Source organism: Amphiprion ocellaris, chromosome 11 (assembly GCF_022539595.1).
Source record: "Amphiprion ocellaris isolate individual 3 ecotype Okinawa chromosome 11, ASM2253959v1, whole genome shotgun sequence".
Classification (NCBI taxonomy): Eukaryota; Metazoa; Chordata; class Actinopteri; family Pomacentridae; genus Amphiprion; species Amphiprion ocellaris.
The window spans coordinates 14,683,414-14,707,126 of NC_072776.1; the positions used below are offsets into that span (position 1 = coordinate 14,683,414).

Here is a 23,713-nt window from a genome sequence, read left to right on the forward strand (position 1 = left end):
AAATGAAGATTAAAATTCAAGAGGCCTCTGGATTATACAGTGAATATTACACATACAACATAAAAGTATAAAAAGAAACAGACATTATTAAAAATGTACTAGCCTTTTCACCTTCCTACCACTGTGGCCTAATATCTAAAGTTTGTCCTGAGAGTGGCAGTAGAAGAACAATGTGCAATGATTTACTCCCTAGAAAGCATTATATATGTCTTTTATTTGGAGATTCTTTTGGCAAATGTGACTTTATTTTTTCTAAACACTAAGAGCAATTTGGGAATTAGCTACCTCACTTAAGTAGAATAGGATGGTTGGCGGGATTAAATCACCAAATTCACAACTTGCCAAAGACTTGCTGTATGATTTCAACTACAGTTGGTGCTTTGAAAATGATATGCAAAGCTGACATGTCTTTCTTCCGGGATTACATTTGTTTCTGAAGTATCACGAATACATTTGTAATCAACATTTCTTTGCCATTTATTGCATTGCTTTTTTGAATTCCTGTGTAGGATTTGTCACCCTGAAATCACACAAATCACAATGACAAATAAAAATTAAAAGCAAACATTAAGTTAAAATTAAACTTAAGGCTAAAAAGCATGTACTTAAGTACAGATTTAAGGTACTTTTTTACCTGAGCATTTGCATCTATTTTAACTTTATCATTCTACTCTACTCTGTATCTCAGGAGCAATTATTTAATGCTTTCTGGACTACAATTATTAGCTTTAATCACTGGTTACTTTTCAGACTGCAGTTTTTCATACCATTTATTTCCAAAGAAAAACAGGCATCTCCAAGTTTGGTGATTTCGAATGTTTGTGATAAACTGAAGGATTGTGTTCTTTTAGGAGTTGAGAAATTTTTTGTTATTATTTGCTCTGTTGGTTTGGGATCTGAGGATTAGGAGGTCCTTCCTGGGCATTTTTTCCATGTGGCAGGACACACAGTCCATCGTCTGCAACAATGTTTAGGTCATTGGAACATGTCAAACATCCACACGATTGAGTTGTTGGATTCTGGTGAGATATGGTAATCACTTCACATGTCAGTGGTTTTAATGCTGTGGCTAACTACTCTATATCGACAATAGCACTTTTTTCCCATTTTTTCCAATGGAAACAACAGTAGGTTGCAACCCCCAGCAGCAACCTACTGCACAGAAAATTTAATTGGAATTTTTGACAGGGATTCAGATCATGCAGTAAGGCAGCCCTGCTAGTCTTTTTTCCTGGTGGATTATTAATTTTAATCACAGTGCTCGTCTCTCTGCATGCCAATGTTCCATCAAAACAATTCCACCCATTACCATTTTAATTTGCATCCTCTGCTTAGCTCCACCCAGGATACCTACCTAGTTGTGATTAGCTTTAAGAAATACAAACAAGCCGGAGTGTTTTTTCCCCTTATGGCAGAATGACTGTGTGGTGGAGCCACAGAATGGGCTTGTTAAGCAAGACTATCCATAAGCAGACTGTTAGACAAAAAAATAAATGTCCATTGCCCAGAATAACCACAGTATCGGAACATTTACTCTCTTATTGGTTGATATTTTTGACAATAAGAAAATAGACGAAAATGTTAAATGCATCCTCAAAGAGAAAGGCATGATGCACAAAAGGAATGTGTAATAAATGCCACAATTAGCATGTAACCTCGATGAGCCAGGGTTTGCAGGTTCTCAAGGTTCTCGAGCCTGTTAAAATGATTCCTCTGCATTGATTTGCTTGACAAGTGCTTGTACAAAAGAAAACAAGTGAGGAGAGAAATGGTATTGATTGGCCCATTCTTAGACTAGGAAGGAAGCAACATTCACAGATCTGGAGAAAATACTTTCCATCAATCTGATACAAAATTCCAATCGTGACATTTTGACACCTATAAAGTCTGAACACGAACATTCCCAGGTCTTCATTTAAGCCTGTCAACTCATAATAATCATAATAAATGAATGCAGCACATTGGCACAAATACAGTGAGAGGGGGAAAAAAACTTTTACTAGATCAATTTTCAAACATTGCCATTGTCACTGCTACATACAGCAGATGCTATGAGTGACGTCAGCAGTAGAGAGACAGAACCACTGTGAAGTAACTCTTTCTGTAAAGTTAAATGGGTTCTTCGAGAGGAACCAATAAGCTATTTGTCTCCTGATCCAAACAAGCTGATTCTAAACAGGAGATCAATACTGATATCTTTAGGCTGCTAACTGCTCCACTAATATATTATCGATGTCTGGGTCTTGCTGGATTAAATTTGGACTGCACACAACAGTTCATCTTGATCAGAGCACACAGAGGAGATGCTCTGACAGAGGAATACAAGAATTCCCCTGAAAGGTGTATATGGGCCTCATTCAGCACCAAAAAACAGAAAGGTATTATGTGTTAAAGGGTCTGCCAGGGTGAGTAATGAAGAAGAGTGTGACTGGAAAAGGCCATCACGACCTTTGGTTTCATTTCTCCTAATGTATATCCTGCAGAGATCACCAGAAATGCTTATCCAGGGTCTTAGGTTGAGCTACTTATCACTTACTGGTTACTTGACCTTTGACCGCACTAGCCCAGTTACTAAGCTGACACACAAAGCATGAGATGCCATAGTATTGCACATGAGGGAATCTCTATGTTCATTTTGCCTATTAAAGCTGGGGTAGGCATTTTTTGTTCTTATTTTTGTGTTTCGTTTTGTTTGTTGCTTGTGCCATTCGGCAAAAATTTATTTTAGAATCTTTCAGCATATTGTAATTCAAGGAGTTTGTGAAAAAGCAAACTCCTGGGCTTCCTCATGGCTCTGAAAATCTAGACTACAATAGGAGATTTTAATCAATCACAGGTTGTTTCACCCAGATCAGGTTCCAAGTCCACAGAATGTTGCAGTGCAATGGGTTGGATGGAGGACTTGTACTTGGGAGAGTGTGGTTTGAATCCTGGATGAAGCAGAGATGAATGTTATTTGTCTTTAACTAATGGGAGAAGTTAGAGGGAAGAACTCCAGGAGAAGGCTGTAAATGTTGAAATTCTGTCATTTTTGTTTGTGTTGTTTTGTTTTGTTTTTGTCTTTTCCGGATTTTTGCCTACTGCAGCTTTAAGACCTGATATAATACATTCAAGTACCTGTGCATGTGGTTAAAAGAAACCTTAAGTCTTGATGGGCTAATCAGGGATGTTTTGAAAGTCAAAATAAAAGAAAAGGGACAATCAGTATGGGATGACTGACGCTGTTCAATCTTCAATATGCACTGGGTTAGAGTCTGACACCAGAGACTTCGGTTTGCCATTAATGTTGTTTAATTAACTGTATTTCTCTAACCTTTACCAGTTAGTCTTAATTTCTGAAATTTAACCAGATTTTCATTACAAATATAGCAGATATTCATGTCCATACAGGAGGACACCAATAGGCTCTCGTGAGGATGAGGACTTTGCATTACATACTTAAAGACTTGTGTGATTCGCTCAAGTCATCAGGATTTTAATTTTCTGTAAGAGCATTAAAACATGCTGGTTCACATCCAAAAAATATTATGAAGTATAGTCAGAAAAAAAATCAAGCCACGACGGTGAAAACACAGAGCTGACTCAAGCCACTATAAAAAGCCTTTACCTTATATAAAGTATTAGCCACACAAAAAACTTTTCCCTCAAGTTAATGCATTTCTAAATCCAGCCTTTATATTTACTCTAAATTAAAACTCCTAATCATAATTTAAGCAGAAGCTCTCCTCTCTTGTTAGTGTTTTTTATGATATATTCATTCATAAAAGCATCAGACACAGTCTTCTACTCTGCACATCCTCAGTAAGATCACAGAGTAGTTCATTTTGTATGTGTCTGTCTGCCTGAATATGTTACAATACATTATTTACACTTTACTGTAAGGAAAGGCAGTTGCAGATATTTATATTGTATTTTATCAGTCTCCACAGGGGAGTTTTCCAGCAAAAGGCATATCATAACTGATGGATTACCAATTGGAATTAATTAACTTCCTCATTTATTCGCCTCTATCTGCAGCCCTGTGAAGCAGCTGTAATCCCACTAATGGAGTGCTTACCATTCAGAGCCAGTGATCTGACAGTGACTGATGCTGCCTAATTGCTGAAGAAACAGAGTTGTTCCGCTGCTGTTGCTAAATACAGCGTAACTGCAGCTCCAGAGGGGTGCAGGACTGTCACCATGATAGCTGAGACATGTTAGACTCAGGCACTTGGTGTCTCACCAGGGAGCAATAATACATGATAAGTCTGCACACGGATGCTGAACCAGGCCTTTTCATTTCTCATGAACAAAATGAAAAGCCATTACTATTTTGCAGAGCCATACACTTTAAAGTTGGAGATTCTAACAGTACAGAAAAAAAAAGGAAAAATGACAAAGGACAACTATTCCATGTGAATATATTCAGTAAAATAATTGAACATTTAGTGCAAATTCTGCATTAATGACCATATAAACATGGTGGAGCCATTAGCAGCTAAAGAATTACGTTGTCTGCGGGTCGTAGAACAGAGCAACAGGACAGAGAATATTAGACTTCAAGTGAGCACAGCTCCAAATTAGGGACAATGTTGCTCCATCAGCACAAATATGATGCAAGTAGCAGACACAACCTTGCAGAAAGTTTTCATTTACTTTTTAGTCACTGAAGCATAAATTAAATTACTGACCAATAATGGCTAACTTAGCTCCAGTAGCTGCAGAATACTAAGTCTCACAGTAAAGCTGTAGGTTGACACATTATGCAAGACTGTAGGCTTAATGTTAGGTGATAAGCTAAGAAAACACACCAAGTGATACATTTGGAGTTACCACAACATGCATTCCTCCTCTACTGACTGTACATACATTTCTCCACATGCATGATGTTGTGCAAAGACCCAGCAGCTCTTCCAGGCCTGTTTACATAGTGAATTGCAGTGTATGGTGGTGCTTATCAATAACACAAATTAGTTTTTCCTGAGACAAGATCGAACAAATTTGCCATTTTTTCACATCAACAGCAATTTTTTGCTCCCTGCCATTGCTTGGGAAGTAAAGACTTAATTCTGAGTAAGGCATCTGTGTCTCTATACATCTGGAGTATAGGTAATTTCAAAGTGGCAAAATTCACAGCTGAAAAATTAACCCAGGACACAAGTGTAAAAAATTGCAGTACCTTTTATGACCACTGGAGGCTGACTTCAAAACTGAATTGACTCATAGACTCTTCATGTTAAAATGTCCAATTTTACATATTTACAGCCTGGTACAGAAAACTGCTTTGGTCTCTTAACTAATTTACCCATTCATAACAACTGTACATGTGCTGAATTTTCATATTACTCACCTGTTTCAATTATATTAAGGCTTAAATTTTTGCATAATTAAATACGTGGCTGCTTTGAAACACGTGGATGCCGTGACAAGATGGTTTGTGGTCCCCAAGCTGTTTGCATGGCCCATCTCAGATCCACTCACACTTTATCTCTTGGCTTAGCCGGGAGTTAAGAGGAGGGAGACATTAGCAAAATCACGACAAAAGGAGTCAGCACACTGAGCTTCAAAACCGCTCTCCAGGAAACCTACAGGTGAGATGACAGGTTTGTCTATGTTTATATACAGGCCATTGTTTTTTCATATGCATTTTATATCGATTCAGGATTGCAAGCTTTTTCTTTCATTCATAATGAACAGTTACAATAAATTTTAATCAGACTAAATGGTTTAGAACAGCCATCCTGTCCCTGTAACACTTATATGTATTCACCTTACTTAACCTAAAAATCACTGTTAATAAAGAAATACCAAATGATGCCATGCAGTGCCACATTGCTGAATAGCATTTGTTGATGTAAGAGCTAATTTACAGTTAACTGTGAATGCTGAGCTTGTCTTGACACACACTATGTACCAGCAGTGCTGTGGTTGTGTGTGTGCTGAGTAGCAGGGCTGAGCTGAGGCTTGGCCAGCACTTCCATTAGCTCTGATTGAAATTGAACAGTGGAGATGAAATACATTCAGTGAAGGTTAAGAGTCCTCTTCAACACACACACATGCACATGTTGATGCGCTCGTGCACGTAGCTACAGGCCAATGGTTACAGACCAACAGCTCCACCAGACTGATGATGAATGACGAGAAGCAGAAGAGGGAGAAAAAGATGGAGAGAAAAGAAGGATAAGAGGGAGATGGAGCGAAGGAGGAGGCAGTATTTCACTCACACTGAGCAAAGGGCTGTCACTGGTGAATCCGAATGCCTCATCACTCCCTGAGCCATCAGCCACTGTGCTATATCTCCAGTGCTGCTAATGAAATCAACACTGGCCTGCTGTGTGCGTGTGTTTTATGTCTGTATGCATTATGTGTTTGCTTGAGTTTTTAAGAGGATCATGCGTTAAACAAGGCTGCCGTTTCAGAGCTGCCTCACTAGGCTGAGTGAATGTGTACATTAGCTTCCATGGTGACTGCGCAACAGAGTAATGTACGACACATTGACAATGAAAAATCGCATTCTCATTGATGGTCTTATAAAATGTGTTCGCAAATCTGCAGCAGCTGGCCTGTTTGAGTGCAAAGGTACATTAGTGTTTAGAAATGATCCAGCACGAAAAGCTGCTTGCAGATTTCTGCATAATTGCCCTCTCTATCCCACCTGCAGATAGACTTGACAAATCAAACCTTTGGAGATGGAATTAATAATGACGATGTCATCTTTATACATAGAAGGCCATCTAGCTATTCAGCAGCTGAAAAATGTACAAAACTGACACAATTTTACAGTTCCAATTAAAACTACATACTTACCTTTAAAGTTTACCTATTTTATGAAAATTAAACATTGATTTTGGAGAAGAATTTACAAAAAAGACAGTTTTCTATGAAGTAATGTCAATTATTTCAAAATATAAAAAGTAAAATAAATGAATTATTACCCCTTCCATGTTAGTATTTTGTAGACACACCTTTGACTACAGTGTTGAGCCTGTGCAGATAGTCAGCTTTGCACATCTGGACACATCTTCTCCCAGGACGCAGTTCTTGCAGACTGTATTAGGTTATCCTCCTGCAGAGGAGTCATGGGTGTCTTGGTGGCCTCTCCTCACTAGTAGCTATGCATGTACCATATTCCTTCCATTTAGCTGTACTCCAAGGAGTTATCCAGTGACTTGGAAATCTCCATTTCATGATATATGCTTTTAAATAATCTTTTCACAGAGTTTGTTGGAGTGTTCTTTTGTTTTAATGTAGTAGTTGTAGCCAGAAGTACTGACTCACCAGTGACTACACTTTCCAGATATGGGTGTCTTTATACTACAGTCACTTGAGGTGCATTCACTGCACTCAGATTATCTCCATTTCACTAATTGTGTGACTTCTAGCACCATTTGGCTGCTTGAATTAGGAGAGTCAATTTAAAGTGGGTGAATACTTAGGTAATCGCTTATTTTACATTTTATACTTTTAATTAATTGGCATTACTTTGTAGAAATCTGTTTTCACTTTGACATGAAGGAGTCTTTTTGGGGGGTAAATTGTTGTTAATAAAGGCAAATTAAATTGACCATGGTTCAATATCTGCAACCAAAAAAAAAGGACAAAACTTCCAATAAGAACTGCTCCATGTAACTCCTACTGTAGCTTCTTTTACACAGTAAGACAGATTTATCACTGCCTACTAAAGGCTGTTCATTTTTTACTCAAAATTCAAACTACAGTTAAAATAATTTGTGGCATGTAAGAAAATTTTGAATAGCCATGGTCGACTTTCTCATTCTGTGGGAATTTAACCACATCTCACGGGCAACACTAACCTTCATGAATGAGTATTGATACAAATGGCCAACCCTCGTACTCCACCTAAAGTGCATGTTAACTTTTAAGATTCAAACTGAGCTGAAGAAAAAAGGTGACAGCACAAATTTCAACTCTGTTCTTGGAGGAAACTAATCAGTGAATGTACAGCATCTGTTCAGGATGTTCAAAATGTGGTGTCAGCATGTGGAGGAGCAGGGCAGTGAGTGGGGGCGAGGAAGAGGAGGAGGAAGAAGAGAGGAAGACGGTTGTAATCAAGGTTGGGCGCAAGTGTAAGTGCAGACGGATGCAGGTTGTGCCCATGCTCCTTGATGAAGTGCTGTTCTCCTGCTGAGCCACCAAACTATTTATACACAACGCTCTGACAGCCTATGGGCATGGAAGCAAAAACTGCTACATTTACTGCTCTTTCTTCCTAATCACTCCATCCCTCTCCTGTATCCCTCCACTCACACAGCGCCAGACCGAAACAAGGACATACATTTCCTGTTTACAAAACTAAGCCCAGGACAGTTTGCTACCCAAATTTTGACAGATAAATACAAACGATGGGTACAGATTGATGAGCAAGTGTATATTAAAGAAGATTTCATGTGTTTACAAAAGCATTTGACTCTGGTCTGTAGCCACTGACATTCTGTGGATCCAGTGGCAGTCAGGATGGCCTCAGAGTCAGATCATTGGTGAGATCAAAGGTCAACTATGGAGTTGGATTCAACAGATCAGAGGCCCAGCGGACAGTATGCAACTCTGACATCATCAATAATATACTAGCAGCACCAGGAGGTCTTGACTGCTACTGTCACCTCTACATGTACACACAAAAACAAAATCAAGGTAAAGCACTGTTTGTTCCCATTATCACGTTTAGTCAATCTGGAGTTAGATACAGTTCTCTTCAGATGATGGTTCACTTGACATTGTTTGGTATTTTTTTCCTGCTTAGCTTAGATCAACTTGCACTGTAAAATTATGTGGGTTTAGTTGGTGGACACAAAGAATTCATTTCAGTTTGATTTACATTGTGCCCATTCACAACATGAGTCATCTCAGGGCACTTTGCACATTAAGGTCAAGACTTTACTATGTTATAAAAAGAAACTTAATGACAAATGAAGCTTTGCACAGTCATTTATAGCCAGCAGAGGATAAACTGTAATAATTTTGACCCAGTGATCCATCATCTAGTGCTGTCTTCAGGTCATCATTTACATTTGTCCAATACTGTGGTTTATTACTACACTGATTTGCACCAACGTAACAACCACCTCCCTGGTATTATGAAGGTCACAATTGTGCCGCCAAAACAGTACTGTAAACAATCAGGACATCAACTCCACAGACCTCTGAAGGTGTGCTGTGGTATCTGGCACTAAGACGTTAGCAGCAGATCCGTCAAGTCCTGGAAGTTGTGAGGAGGGGCTTTCATGGACAAGACTTTTCCAGCACATCCCATACAGATTTGGAGATTTTGGAAGTCAACACCTTGAACATGTTTTGTAGTGTGGCAGGGTGCATAAAAGTGTTTATAGATACCACAGCCATTAGAGAATAAAATTTCCATGATGGAGTGCATATTGGTCTGCTACAATTGCCACGTTTACATAAAGTTATTTAATTCGGAATTATTAATTCGGAATTAACTCATTCGGAATTAAAGTTTTGTGCTTCGCGTTTACATGGAAATATTAATTCCGATTTAAGGTTTACATGGAGCGCACGTTTATCGCCTTCCTTATTCCGGTTTAACGCTTGGGCGTTGGAAAGGATTCTGATTGGACAGGGAGTGGACGTGACGTATCCCTGTTTACCGGAAGAAAACAACTCCCTTTGCCGCGGCATTTCTTTTCTCCAACAACATGGAGGAACAACTAATAAGCACGCTTTTCGCTTTGCTTTTTATTGTCGTTTTGAAACAGCAACTCGACAATGACGTACTACTTCTGTTGCGTCACTTGAGAAGGAGAAGAGAGATAGAATACCGGAGAAGAGAGGCAGACAGCCAAGCTGTGTACGTCGCTACGTCATCGCTACGTGAGGAGCCAAGCATGCGCAGAATGACCGGAATTCACTAAGGCAGAATTAACTGTATACATTAATAGAACGTCCACAGGAATTAGTTTGTTCGGAATTAACATCGGAATAAACCAGGTAGTTTATTCGGAATTAAGTTTATTCGGATTTAACTTTTTAATTTGGAAATAAGTGTTTACAAGGAGATTTTAAAGCGGAATTAACTTTAATTCCGAATTAAAGAGGAATTAAAGGTCTCATATAAACATGGCAAATGTTTAAGGAGATCTTAAGTGTCTCATGATAACATTTTCTTTCATGATTGTCGAAGGAACTCAATAATATTGTAGGGTCTTGACCAAGTAAGAGATGTAGTGATTAGGCAGTATATAAATTTATATATATATATATATATATATATATATATATATATATATATATATATATATATATATATATATATACTAAAGTCACCTAACTTTAAAATAAATGGTGATCTGGACAAAGTACCAGGAAAGTACTAAACACTGCCTCTGTCCAATTTTGTTCTTTGCACAGTGTATCCTGCTAGCATCCCCTCCCGTTGTACACGTCACTCCTGTATCCAGCCCTGTACATGATGTAAAAGAAAACATGATCCACGAGACCTTCTTCTAATCTTCCAAGGTAGGCGTTGTCAGCATAGGACAGCGTAGACACTCTAGACAGCATAGACACCGTAATGCACTACATGCTCTGACATTTTTCTATAATAGCAGTTACGTTTTCAACTATTTGTGCTACAGAAGCTGTTCTGTAGGAATGAGCCACATGAGCCGGCCTTCATTCCCCTTCTGCATCAGTGAGCTTCAGGTGTCCATAACTCTATCAACAGTTCAATGGTTAACCTTTGTTGGGCCACTTTGGTGGGTACTGTCCACTACATATCAGGAACATCCTACAACCCTTGCTATTTTGGAGATGCTCTGACCCAATCATCACGCCATCACAATTTAGCCCTAATTAAAGTCAATCAGATCTTCATACTTGCCTATTTCTCCTGCTTCCAACTTATCACTTCCAGAACTGACTGTTCACTTGCTGCCTAATACATTCCACCCCACTGACATGTGCTATTGTAATTGGATATTCAATGTTATACACTTCACCCATCAGTGGTTTAAATGTTGGCTAATCAGTGTATATGTGCACAAAACAAATGACATTCGCATCCGCCTCAGCTGTACTTGATGTTTTGTAATAATTACCAAATATTTGCATGCTAACATGGTGAACATTATACCTGCTGAAAATTTTAAGACTGATGTTTTAATATTGTACTCAGTTTTACAATTTCATAAATTAAATCAACCAACCTGATTCATTTATTCATATGAATCAGATGAATTTTACAGTGTCATCTGATTCCTTTATAAATGCTCATTAAAAGCCGAAATAGACTCAACTCTCATTTACAGCATCCATGTCTGATTAATGATATACGACCACTGACAGATTATCTTTGCTAGAGTGTATGACACACAGACTTGACTATTAACCTGTTATATAAAGAGTCGACGTTATTAACAGCTGCTCAGAACATAATGACACATTCTGTCATCTTTCAAGAGCATAAGCTTTGGTCATTTATTAGAGAACCTGCGCTCTCCTGGTCTGTAGTGAAAAGAACAATCTGAGAGGTTCAGTTCCCACATTCATACATTAAAATGTCAAAGCTATATGTTAAAATGTCAGCCCTATTAATGGTGCTGCCAGTCTGCAGAGGTAAAATGTCAGGAAGGAAACAAATGCAGAACACAATGAAAAAAAGAATGAGTAGATCAGTATGAACGTGGAGTAAAGGTGACAATCTTATTTGGATGACTCACTCAAACAAATGCAAATAATCTTATGAATGAGGCACTTGAAAATGAATAAGTGCTTCTAATGCTATGATTAAACAGATTTTAGATGCTGGGTGTAAGTGTTGTTTAAGTTGTTTTTTTTTTGTTTTAAATGGAAGTCACACAGACCTGATTATGCCACATACAGTATTTACATTTACCCTTATCAGTTCTTCATTATCAATCAATTTTCTCTGTTAATTGAAACAAAATCAAAATTACAATATCGTCACAGTAACTGTTGTTTATTCAGGAATAATCAACAGACTGTCTTCCTTGGCTTCTGAAGGGGCCCCACTGAGAGGCTTCAATCACACTGTAGGGGGTCAGTGGCGTAACCGCCTCACCTCACCACCCCCAAAGTCACCTTTCACTGATTGGGTCGGAGGTTGAGTGCATTGGAGTGGAGGAGCAGATAGACAAGGGACAAGAGAATGGAGGTGATGATGAATTTGCTCTCCCACTCACTCCTGTGTTTTTAGCAACATCACCGATTGATCTCATTGGTCTGCCGAGACTGAACAGACAGTATGTTCAAATCACTGACTTAACCTAAAGAAAACATTACAAGTAGCAGATGTTGCTGGTGTGTTGTGGCATTAAAATGTCTATAGTCCATTTTTAACATCATCATGGTTGTAGTGAGATCCCACAATATCACATTTGTGATCATGAGATTGCATGTAAGTACACTTTTCTGCCGTAAATCATGACAAAAAGGAAGTTCAATTATTTATTTTACAAAAAACGAAAAAAAGAGGCACATTTTCTTTTTATGTCTTCCCAATACTTGGCAAAAATGGGGCTATACATACCATAGATATATTCATACTTACATTTTCAGTTTGTTTCCATAATTGCCCTGTATCTGCTCTGTGCACACAACCTGCCGTTCAGCCCAGTTCAGCTAAAAGGTTTCTGAATATTTGTAATGAGACTATTGGTTGCAGCTGAGTAACTAATGGCTTCACGGTTGCAGCAAGGAGTGCTTAATTTTGTGTGTTTGGTTGAATAAAATGCTAAGACATGTAGAGTTAAAGCATTTGGTTGAATTTTTATGATTTTATGCTTTTTTTTAAAAACTGAAGGTCCTATGACTGGTGTCAATTTGGTGATTTTCCAAAAGTTTACATTCCTTTTAAACCCACTCACTAACTTTGGGGTTCTGGGGGTTAAGGTAAGATGGTCAGCTAGTTATAATGATAGTAACTAGGTAAAGTTTAGAGTAAGAGTGGCATTCATCCATGAGTCAGTAGAGACTACATGGCATGAAATTACCCTCAAAAAGTAAGAAAAATGCTCAGTGATGGCAAGCGAAATGACTTTTTGCGTTTGTGTTTTTTGTTTTTCATACATCCTTTAATGGTAGCAGGTGGCAATAACAGATTAGATTGCTCTGGATAATATGAAGGGGTTGCTTATGGTGACAAAATGACAGAGCACAATCATTTGACTCGGCAGCTCCCCTCAGGTTGACTGAACTTTAGCATTTTTCTGCTCATTGTTTTGGTTTTCCAGCAGTTTACCTCCTTTAGCTCATCCAAATAATATTGTCTACAGCTGCAGCAGGCAACAGTTTTCTATGAAAATGTCTAAGAATCCCACTATATACTTCCTGTCCAGCATCTTACAGCAAAGTTATGATTAGCTGGTAAACTTTTTTTTTTAAGTTATTTTTTTGGCCTTTTGTTGGCTTTACTAGATAGGTTAGTCAAGAGGCAGACAGGGAGAAGAATGGGGAGTGGACCTGCAGCAAAGGGCCATGAGGTGGAATTGAACCCAGGCCACTCCATCGGGGACTATAGCCCCAGTATATGGGTCACCGCAGGTCAACCAGTTGAGCCACCCGGGCGCCCAGCTGGTAAACATTCTGAAGCAGCTAAAGCAAATTTGTTACCAAGAGCACCACTGATTCACAGGTTACCTTCACATTGCTCATTAACAGAAACAATTACAATGCAATAGTTGTTGTAGATAAGCAGTTATCAGCCTTGCATACAATGTTTGTATAAGCTGAATTTGAACTGAACTCAGCATAACATCCTCAACTTGCAGCGGACTGAACAAATTACTAAAATGAATGCAATCACTGAATACTGTGGCACAGTAGGCAATGATGCATTCTCTTACTGTTCTACGTACAAAGTGCATTTTATGGACATATATGTGCTGATTTCACTTAGAAAAAGGTGAATTAACTACAAGGTCAATGACTAAAACACTTCCAAGTGAAGCAAGCAATTAGAACCAGCAAAATTATTCATAACTGACACCTCTAAAAAACAGACTATTACATGCAAACAAGTTACTCATATCAACATAGACTGATGATTTCAGTGAAGTAGATGTGATTGCTAGCTGCAGCTCACACCATGCAGGGTAAATGTAGCACATGCTGAAGCTGTGTTCATGGCTATACAGATCAGTTTGATATTACTTCTTATCCATGAAAAAAAGTCATCTGTAACACTCAGTGGTGCAGCAGAGGGTGACTCTCCAGCATCTTTGTATACATGATATAAAGCTTTGCAAGGGCCATTGATAGATATAACACATATAATTTTTGTGACAATATCATCTTTTAAAGGAGGGAGAAAACAAAATGCTTTTTTAAACAAATATCTGCTTTTATATCAGCAGCTTATGGCAATTACTAAGTGCCATTTTTATTTGCTACATCATTTACATTTGCAAAGTAAACCTGTAACTAACATATTGGCATAAAAGGAGCCTACAAGACTTTTTCACTCCCAGCATTTCCTATTTTAATTCAAAGAGATGAGGTGAGAGGGAGAAGCAAGAAAGAGATGAATGTACGTCCCTCTCCATGTTGAAATGTGGTTGCTATTGAAACAAAACTAGCAGAAGAAAGCGAGGGAGAGAGATAGAAATATAGAAAGACAGAAGCATGAAAGAGCGTCTGTTGCTCCTCCTTATAGACCCAGCCAGGCTATTCATTACTCCCTGAACGCCAGCCAGTGTCAGTTATATTACTGCAAAGCCGTCCCTGACTGACGGCCACGAGTGGGGGGAGAAAAATGGCAGCAAAACACTGCTCGATGCCCTGAGAGAAAACAAGGGAGGGGCTGTGATGGATGGGTGTGTTTGACCCAGGCGGGGTGGAAGGCAGAGATGGGTCTCTTCCAGAAGAGACAGGGAGTCGGCAGAGTCTCTGCCCCTCTGCCCGGAGCATCCCAGCCTTGTCAGGATGAGAGGCATCTCGCTAAGTTGCCTCCGTCAGTGCTTCTATCACTTGTGTCAAAACAGACGCTCTCCATATTCAACAGATAAAACTGGACCTCACGTGACGGGAATACAGAGGCTCAGCGAGGCCTTCCACAGAGTTTATGACAGCCCTGATGTCAGCATGAGAGTAGATACTCCTCACCTCTGTACAGCAGCCCCCAAAAACAACATCATATAGCATCAGACAGCTTTGGGGTGATTTTATGCCACATATGGCTCCGCATACACAGTAAAATAACAATGAGAAGATTTTTTTAGGTTCTCGGCTACAGCGTGTGCTGTCTGCAGCCGCCTGCTTTCTGTCTTTTCAAACTGTCCACATTCTGTATTGTCCTCCTGACAAAGCTCCGTGTTTTCTGTTCAGTGTAGCCTATACTTTTTTCTCAATATTGGTCATAAACACATGTTCTATGTCTGCTTACTCCATGCATGTGCAACTAAATGTGCACTAAATAATGTTCGGGCTCCACAAAAAAAAAAAAAAAAAACAAGCAAATAAAATATTAACCAATCTTTTTGAGGTAAAATAAATTATGATAAAATTATGTCCACCCAACAGACTACGTTGAGTTAGTGGAAGTTTTTCCTCTATAATTAAAGATATTAACAATGGACATTAGTGGAAAAAATATGAAACTCATTAAAATTAAGTTGTTCCAATGATTTTTTTCCACATTATGTAAAATTATTTATGGTTGCATATACTTAATTAACCTAACTGTGAACACAAGTTTTTAAGTTAACAAACATTTTTACCATTTACATACTCCATTTACATTTTCTTCAGTACTTTGTGACCTTTCGCCGTTTTTGTTTATATAATGATTTTAAAGATATAGATTAATTTAACAACAAAATTCTTGGTAAATAACTGAAATTTTGAACTGCAATTGTGTATTTCAACACATGATATTTAAAATTTGAAAGCAAAAACAACACACATAAATTGCCCCACAACTCATAAATACACATGAAAAGCCCTCTTTACCTGAGCAGATTTGTTAAATGTGTCTTTGCTAAATTAAAGGTAAAATTGCCACATTTCACAGCTATATATTGGTAGTACAATATATTCCACCAACTGTATGAACAAATGTAGCCTCCTCTCCGTATATAAATCCACTTTTGGTCATATCACAACTGAAAATATTCCCCTAATGTATTTCTCTTGTGGAATGCCTTTGAAAAAGACAGAATACGCAGCTTAAAATGCAATTTGTATCCTGAAACAGTCCAGTGTGCTCAGATTAAAGGAGGGGATTTGAGCTCCTGAACTCACGATGAAGAAAAAAATAAGTTACCAAGCCAATTTCATTAAGTCATAACAACCTGACTTTAGTTTTAAATCAACTAAGGCAGAGATTCCAGTGTAAGCTACACATATTATCAAACTGATTCAATTACAATCATTATTATGTCAGTCCCACTCATAAAAATAATGTTTACAACTTGAAAGGTGTATGTAAATCAGCAATTTTTATTATTATTTTTTCGTCTTGCAACTATGTAATTAATTAAGTGGTGAGAATAGATCCCTAGAAGAAGAGTGTGCAGTGCAAGGCAAAAAGCGCAAGCATGAAATGTATTTTCACAATGGAATGAAATGTTACTTGGGTCCTAACAACATATTTAATGTACATCACAGAGATGCTCTGAGGCTGCAGGCCGCTGTATGCTGTATTTATCCCTCTCTCCTCTACTGTTACTGAAACCGTGTGTTGACATCCAGACATCTCTTTCAAACCATCTGTCTTGAAACAGATCAAAGGTCATGATTTGACCTTTTCCTTGCTCACTAATGACACGTGCCAGAAACCATCAGACATCAAACTGTGTAGTTAATGACATTTTGGCCTCCAGATAACACTGTAGGTGGGCCAATATACATTGCAACTGTGCGATACAGGTTTGCGAATTTTGCCTGTTAGTTTTTGGGACAGTTACATTTTATTAGCAGTATTAATCTTTTCCACATTTCAAACATTTGATATATTTGCATCTTACAGCTAAATAGTGATAGCAAATTAAGTTTGATTGTACATGATTCCCAAAGGTGCAGTCTCTAAAACAGTAAAAGAAAGAGGGCTAAAAATTAATGCTGAGTCTCTCTCTCTCTCTCTCTCTCTCTCTCTCTCTCTCTCTCTCTCTCTCTCTCGCTATCTTTATTGAGCATTATCAATATACTTGCAATCAGCTTGTGGACAAAGAAGAAAATTCTTGTGTAATTCAAGACTCCAGTAAATTCTAGAAATGTTTCTTAATGACAGAGATTTATTATTAAACAAAGCAATGCCAAAGATTATACCCATTTAAATCTAAGTCTCTCTTTATATATAATCTTATTATTGACAGTAATGATGCCATTCTTCCAAGTAATATGCTTAAGTAGTGGGTAAAAGTTTTGAAGAAAGTACAATTTTAAGGGTTAGAGACAGTGTTGTCACACCTCATTAGACACTTTGAGTCACTAAGCTTTTTAAATATATTTGATACAAAATTTTGCAATGATTCTGGGAGTTCTGAACATTTGATCTTAACGGTGCAGTTTAAATTAACAAAATCTTAAACTTCCTAACGTTTTTCATCTCTCTTTAAACTCAGCATTTCTTTTAATAACATGGTGATCACTGTTCCCTCTAAGCTGCGCGTGCGCAATTGCGCACTGCTGACACGGTCTCCGCGCACAGAAAATCTGCGCTGCGCACAAAAAAAAAATCCAACCTAACTAGTAAATAAAATGAACACGTAACAATTCATTCTGTGCTATTTTTCAATGTGAGTCAGTGAGTGACCGGTGACTGGCTGCTGCAGCCAATGATGTGATTCACATAGACTGTATATAATGGTATTTACGCAGCTAATCAACGTCAGGCGTCCTTATGTGCAGCCACCGTTGTTGTCATAGATATGAATGAGTAGATAGGACACGCAAAACGCTAAGGCGAGCTAGCAGCTTGACAAGCAAATACCAGACGATTAATAGTAGCTGTAGTATAGTTGTACAAGCAGTAGTAGTAATACCAAATGTACAAGCAGCAGTAGTAGTATAAACAGCTGTTAGAGTCGTAGAAGTAGTATCAGCATTTGTAATAGTATTACAAGTAGGGCTGCAACTAACGATTATTTTAATAATCGATTAATCGGCCCATTATTTTTTTCGATTAATCGATGAATCGGATAAAACAACACATTTTTAATTTCCGCCGCTTTATTCAGAAAGAGAAGATTTGGACTGACAGAGCAAATAAGATCATTGTAGCGAAGTATTCATCTTCAACCATCGACACAGGCCTCGTGTCAGTGACCATCATGTTGAGGATGCTCTCAGGACAGCTGCTTGCTGTGGTAGACATGATGTCTTGCTCATCATGAAGCCTGTCATTGTTTGCTGTTCATGAAATGAGAAAGATAGTATAGTTTGACTATGTATTATAGCACAATTTACAACAACTCATTAATTATCTTGTTTTATTTGCAGTATTAGGTTAAGGCAAGTAAGTGGTCCAAAGAGCAAAACACAAAGTATGCACGCACACGCACGCACACGCACGCACACACACGCACACACACGCACACACACGCACACACACGCACACACACGCACACACACGCACACACATATAGATAGACAGATAGACAGATAGATAGATAGATAGATAGATAGATAGATAGATAGATAGATAGATAGATAGATAGATAGGACAAGCACCATAAAAAATACTAAATAAGTTACTTTAACCCCGGTCTAAATGCAGTTCATCCTGCCTCACTCAAATACAGACCAGTGTCTTCACTCAGACTTTGTGAGAAAATTCCAACTTGAGGCTTAATCTTTAAATTATTATCCCCATTGTGGGCAAGTTATGTTTATTTATAAAGCATATTCAAACCCTGCTTAAGCTGATTAAAGGGAAATAAAAAGTGTCACACGCACGCGCGCACACACACACACACACACACACACACACACACACACAAACACACACACACACACACACACACACACACACACACGTGTCCTATCACTGTCATTAATCAGCTAACAAACAAACACTAGCATCAGGAGAGCTACCAGAGAGACTAACGTTACGTTTCCTCACTTAAAAACAAAACAAACGTAGGATAATGTAGTGACTTACCAGTCGTTGAGCTGTCATCGGCGACTCCAACGTGTTTCCGTTTCAGGTGTTGCATCATCATCGTGGTGCTCCCGTACATCATATCACTTTTGTAAAGCTTGCATGTTACGCATGTTTTTTGAAGCGTGAAATGCTGCCACACTTTTGAGGATTTTGGTCTGACTGTTTTCTCCGTGTCGGTCATGTTTGGTTGAAATTACTCTGAATTTACTTTCGCTTTGCCGCACCTCGCTCTGTTCAACTCGCTCTACAGGTGGAGTTATTTAAAAAAAAAAAAAAACTTTATTTCAGTCAGCCAGCACTGACAAAGCTCTGCAGGTGAAGTAGACGGCTCCGCGACATGGCGAGTGACGCATGAATCGCGCGACACAACGAATCGATAATGAAATTTGTTGCCAACGCTTTTAATAATCGATTATTAGTGATTTTATCGATTCGTTGTTGCAGCCCTAATTACAAATTGTAGTAGCAGTGCCAGTATCAGCAGCAGTAGTTAGTGTAGTACCACTACTACTAGTAGTAGTCACATTGCTATTACTACCACCAATACTACCAATAGCAGTTATAAAGCCTAACTCATGTATATCCAGATTACCATCTATGTTCTTCCTCCAAACCCATTTTATGATTGGGATTACAGGCAGTTCTTTAGGACTGCTCTCAAATAATTGAAATGTTTCTAAACAAGGTTATACTTATAAAATTAAATAGCTCTGGTCTACAGTATATTGGCGAATTTGGTTCTTTGTACTTAATTTATTAGCATGATTTCTTTTTAATATGTTGTGTACAGACTTAATTACTTCTCTGTCTACTTTTCTTACTCCATGTAGGTTTCCCAGAGACTATGGGTTGAGGAGGAATTGGAAGTTTGTCGGCTTAGACCTGGTGTCATTCCATCAGTGTTAAACTTCCAGGCTCATCTTGGAAGAGTACGTGCCAGAAAGACCACGACCAAGCAGCCTTGAGATCTTAGACAGCGTCTCCCTGAGGTGGGTGTCGACAGTGTTCACAGTCAGGTCTGTGGTAATCCCGTCAAAAAACAAAACAGAAAAAAAATCTAGATTATAAATCAACATGTAACCAAAGCACTCTGTGTATAACGCTATAGTATAGGATGTAGTTCAGAAAATGTCAAAGTATAGTAGTATACTTTACTCAAGAATAACATAGTATGGCCTGTGGTTCATAGTACAGCATGTTGGCAAGAAAAAAAAACAAAACATAGATTATTATGTGGTTAAAAAAGCGCAAAATGATAGGATGTTGCCTAAAATTGTCATGTATGATATGTGGTTCAAAAAATGTCATAGTGCAGTATATTGTGAAAATAGTATGGAATTCAAGAAAACATCAGAGTATAATATGTTGTCTAAAAAATGCCATAGAATAATAATTTCATTGCACAAGTAAAAGTATAGTAACTTTTAAAACTGTTCGAATTCTTATATGTTGCTAAAAAAACAAAAAAAACTAAAACAAAAAAGTCACAGTAATATGTCAATTAAAAAAGCCTATAGTATAGCATGTCGCCCAACAAACATCATATAATAGAGTTAAACATTAAAATAATAAATTAATAAATTATATTAAACAGACAAAATATTGAATGAGATAATTCAACAACATACAATACATGTCATTATGAAATTAAACAAAATTTTTAAAATACAAATATTAAAAATTACAGATAAAATATTTTCCATAATTAAACATTTAAAAAATACAATTAAACAAGAAGAATATTAAACATTTAAAAAAATGCAAAACAATTAATTAGATTATTAAACCTTTAAAAAGACAAAACATTTAATTAAAAAATTAAACGTTTAATTAGAAAATTACATCTTAAATTTCTTAAATCTTTTTAATAATAAAACTTTTTAAAAGTTTTATTGTATTAATTTCTTTCCTTTGATTTATTTGCTTTTTGTTATGTAATTTATTTCTTTAATCTTCTTTTTCTGTCAAGATTTTAACCCCAACCTTAAAAATGAAATAAACTCTTAAATCACAATGAAAATACTTCAGTTGTCACAATCATGAGTTAGTCAATTATTCAGTTTATCAATTCAACTTTATTTGTTTAGCACCTTTCACACAGATTGCAAAACTAAACAAGCAAAGAGAAAAAAAACTATGCTAAAATTATGATTAAAACTCAAAAACATTTTTTAAAAAAAGATTTAACATGGTAATAAAATATGTTGTGTCCAGGGGATGGAGGGAGTTTATTGAAGTCTTCTTGGGCTCACATGGTAAATCATTTAAAATATAAACTTGATATTCAGACTAAGGAAACTGCAGAGCGACAGAAGAACCAACTATATCTCCTGTTTTCTCCTTTAATGAGTCGACTCTTGTGCTTTCAGACCAAAGAACTACAGACTCTTCACAACCTGCTCAAACTCTTGGTACAGGACCTCACCACACGGGTCAAGAAGGTTTCCGTCTCATTTCTACTCTGAAGCTCACCTTCTCCTGCTCAAACTGCTGACAAATGTTTCTGCTGCTCTAAAGTCTGGTCTCCAGAACTTCCTAAAAACTCTCAAAGTCTCTTCTGCTGCAGGTTGCTTTGTAGAACTGTTCCAGAAAACCTCACTAAACCACATGGAGGGGCCTCAAGATAGTCGTCCAAATGAAACCGTACAAAAACCAAACTAGTACAACCCAAACGCTAAAGTCTCCTGCAGCCTACCAGAGAACCTCTGAGAACAGAGAATCAGGACAGGAACTCTTACCTTCTGGACAACCAACGTTGGTTCACAAACAAGAATACAGAATGTGTCTGACCAAAAACCTCTGAAGACTCACTACAGCCGAGATAAAGACACAACTCAGCTGGACCAAACCCACTAATCACTGCACACATTAGCACCATGTGCTAACTGTGGTTAAAGAACCACATTTACCAAGACAACTATCCAGTACAAAGCCCTAAAACACACCAAGAAACACATTAAAGACGATTTTACTGCTGGAAGCTGCAAGCCAACACCTAAAGAACAAACTAAAGCAACGGAGCTAAACCCGGTTCTGTGGTGAAGAGAAGCAGAGGAAATGTTTGTCTGCAGCTAAATAAAGCAGGAAGACACTGAGCTGCTCAGGTGTTCCTGATAACACCAAGCAGCCACCTGGACAGCCAATAGGAACACAGCTTACTGGAAGTCCAGAGGGCTGGGTTAGTGAAGGAAATTTAAAGTTGAAGCAGAAAGTTAACAAAGAAAGTTGAAAACCACCTTCTGATACCTGAAATCTCTGAGTTTTCACACAAAGAACACCTGAACATGTCAAACTGGCTTCATAGTAGAACCATCATTGTAAAAACGTCATAGTATGGTGTGTTGCTCAAAAAACATTAGGACCCGGCTGTCAGGGGACAAACATGTAAGAAACATGAGAACAGAGAGAACCCAACCAGTAGGTCACAGTTTATCATCCCCCAGTCATCTCCTGAAGTCCATATGGTGAGAGACATCAGTATCTGGTTGTTAATTTACCAGAGGATGCTTATAATCATGCTGATGTGGTCTGTACTCTACAGTATTTTAGTGACTCAATAAATGCCTAAGTTGTTTTTTTTTAAAATGCTTTTTAGTTTTTGATAAACATTTAATAGCCTATATGTAATCAATAAATGGCCTTTGCCTATCTTAAGAAAAATTCACTCAGAACTCTGATATGTTAACAGTACTAAATAAGTCAATAAATTCATGCATACACACAAAAATAAGTTAATACATTAACTGTGTTAAGATAAGATTTAGATTTTAAAAAAGTTGTTTATGTTTTTGCAGAATCCAGTATTGCTCACTGGTTGGTCATTACATTTTATTAGTTTGATTTCACTGTTTAAAATGATGCCACCTCTTTTCAGACAGAACCTGTGATAATAAAACAATACAAAATGTTTAGTTCCGTGTTAATAAAGCACTTAAAGCTTTAAGTATGGCTCAATGCTTTTTTCAAAATTAAATATATCACTCCTTAGGTGGTAGTGGCCCCAAGTTCAGTAAAGTTGGAAAGATATTCACAGATTCGGACTTGCAGCATCAATAACTCATTAGATATAGGTTGTCAAAACATAAACGGTGCCTCTTTCCCATTGTTGCAAGGCAGACAATGTGCTACAAGCCCAGTTTTATCAAAAGTAGCTGTCTTTCAAGCTACAGGAATAACACTGGTGTCTATGGAGTGAACAGGGTCCGTCTGCAATTTGCAAAACCGCTGCAACAGTAAAGAGAGACAAATATTCAATAACTTCACTCTTATACATTGTAGTGTCACTAAAATCACTGCAGCCTTCAACTGGCTCCTGTTGACAAAGTGTTTTAACAGAAATGTAAATGCTGTAATTTGATTCTTTTAATCAACCATGTAACTTGAATGGATGTGATGCTGGTGTGACCACAGTGCACACGTCTGATGTTGCTCACAGTGGTCCAAGGGACGCTCATGGAGTTTGTGTGTTTGCTCAGACTCATGAAAAATTAGAGGGAACATTGATGGTGATGTCTCTTTTTCCATATAAAGTTGATAAAGAAATTATTTATTCCCTGACAGAGTGCATCATTAACAAAAGGTAAGAAGGTGGGGTAAACAAAACCTCAAATCTTTTTCAGTGACACTATTCCAGTT

General features: G+C 37.7%; 1 long non-coding RNA gene across 1 annotated transcript; it reads left to right on the plus strand.

The window, feature by feature from the left end:
• Positions 1–10,362: 10,362 nt before the first annotated feature.
• Positions 10,363–23,437, plus strand: LOC129349986 (uncharacterized). The gene is made up of 3 exons (XR_008603169.1): positions 10,363–10,473; positions 19,909–20,067; positions 21,448–23,437. It is a non-coding gene; the product is annotated as an uncharacterized LOC129349986 (long non-coding RNA).
• Positions 23,438–23,713: the final 276 nt, after the last annotated feature.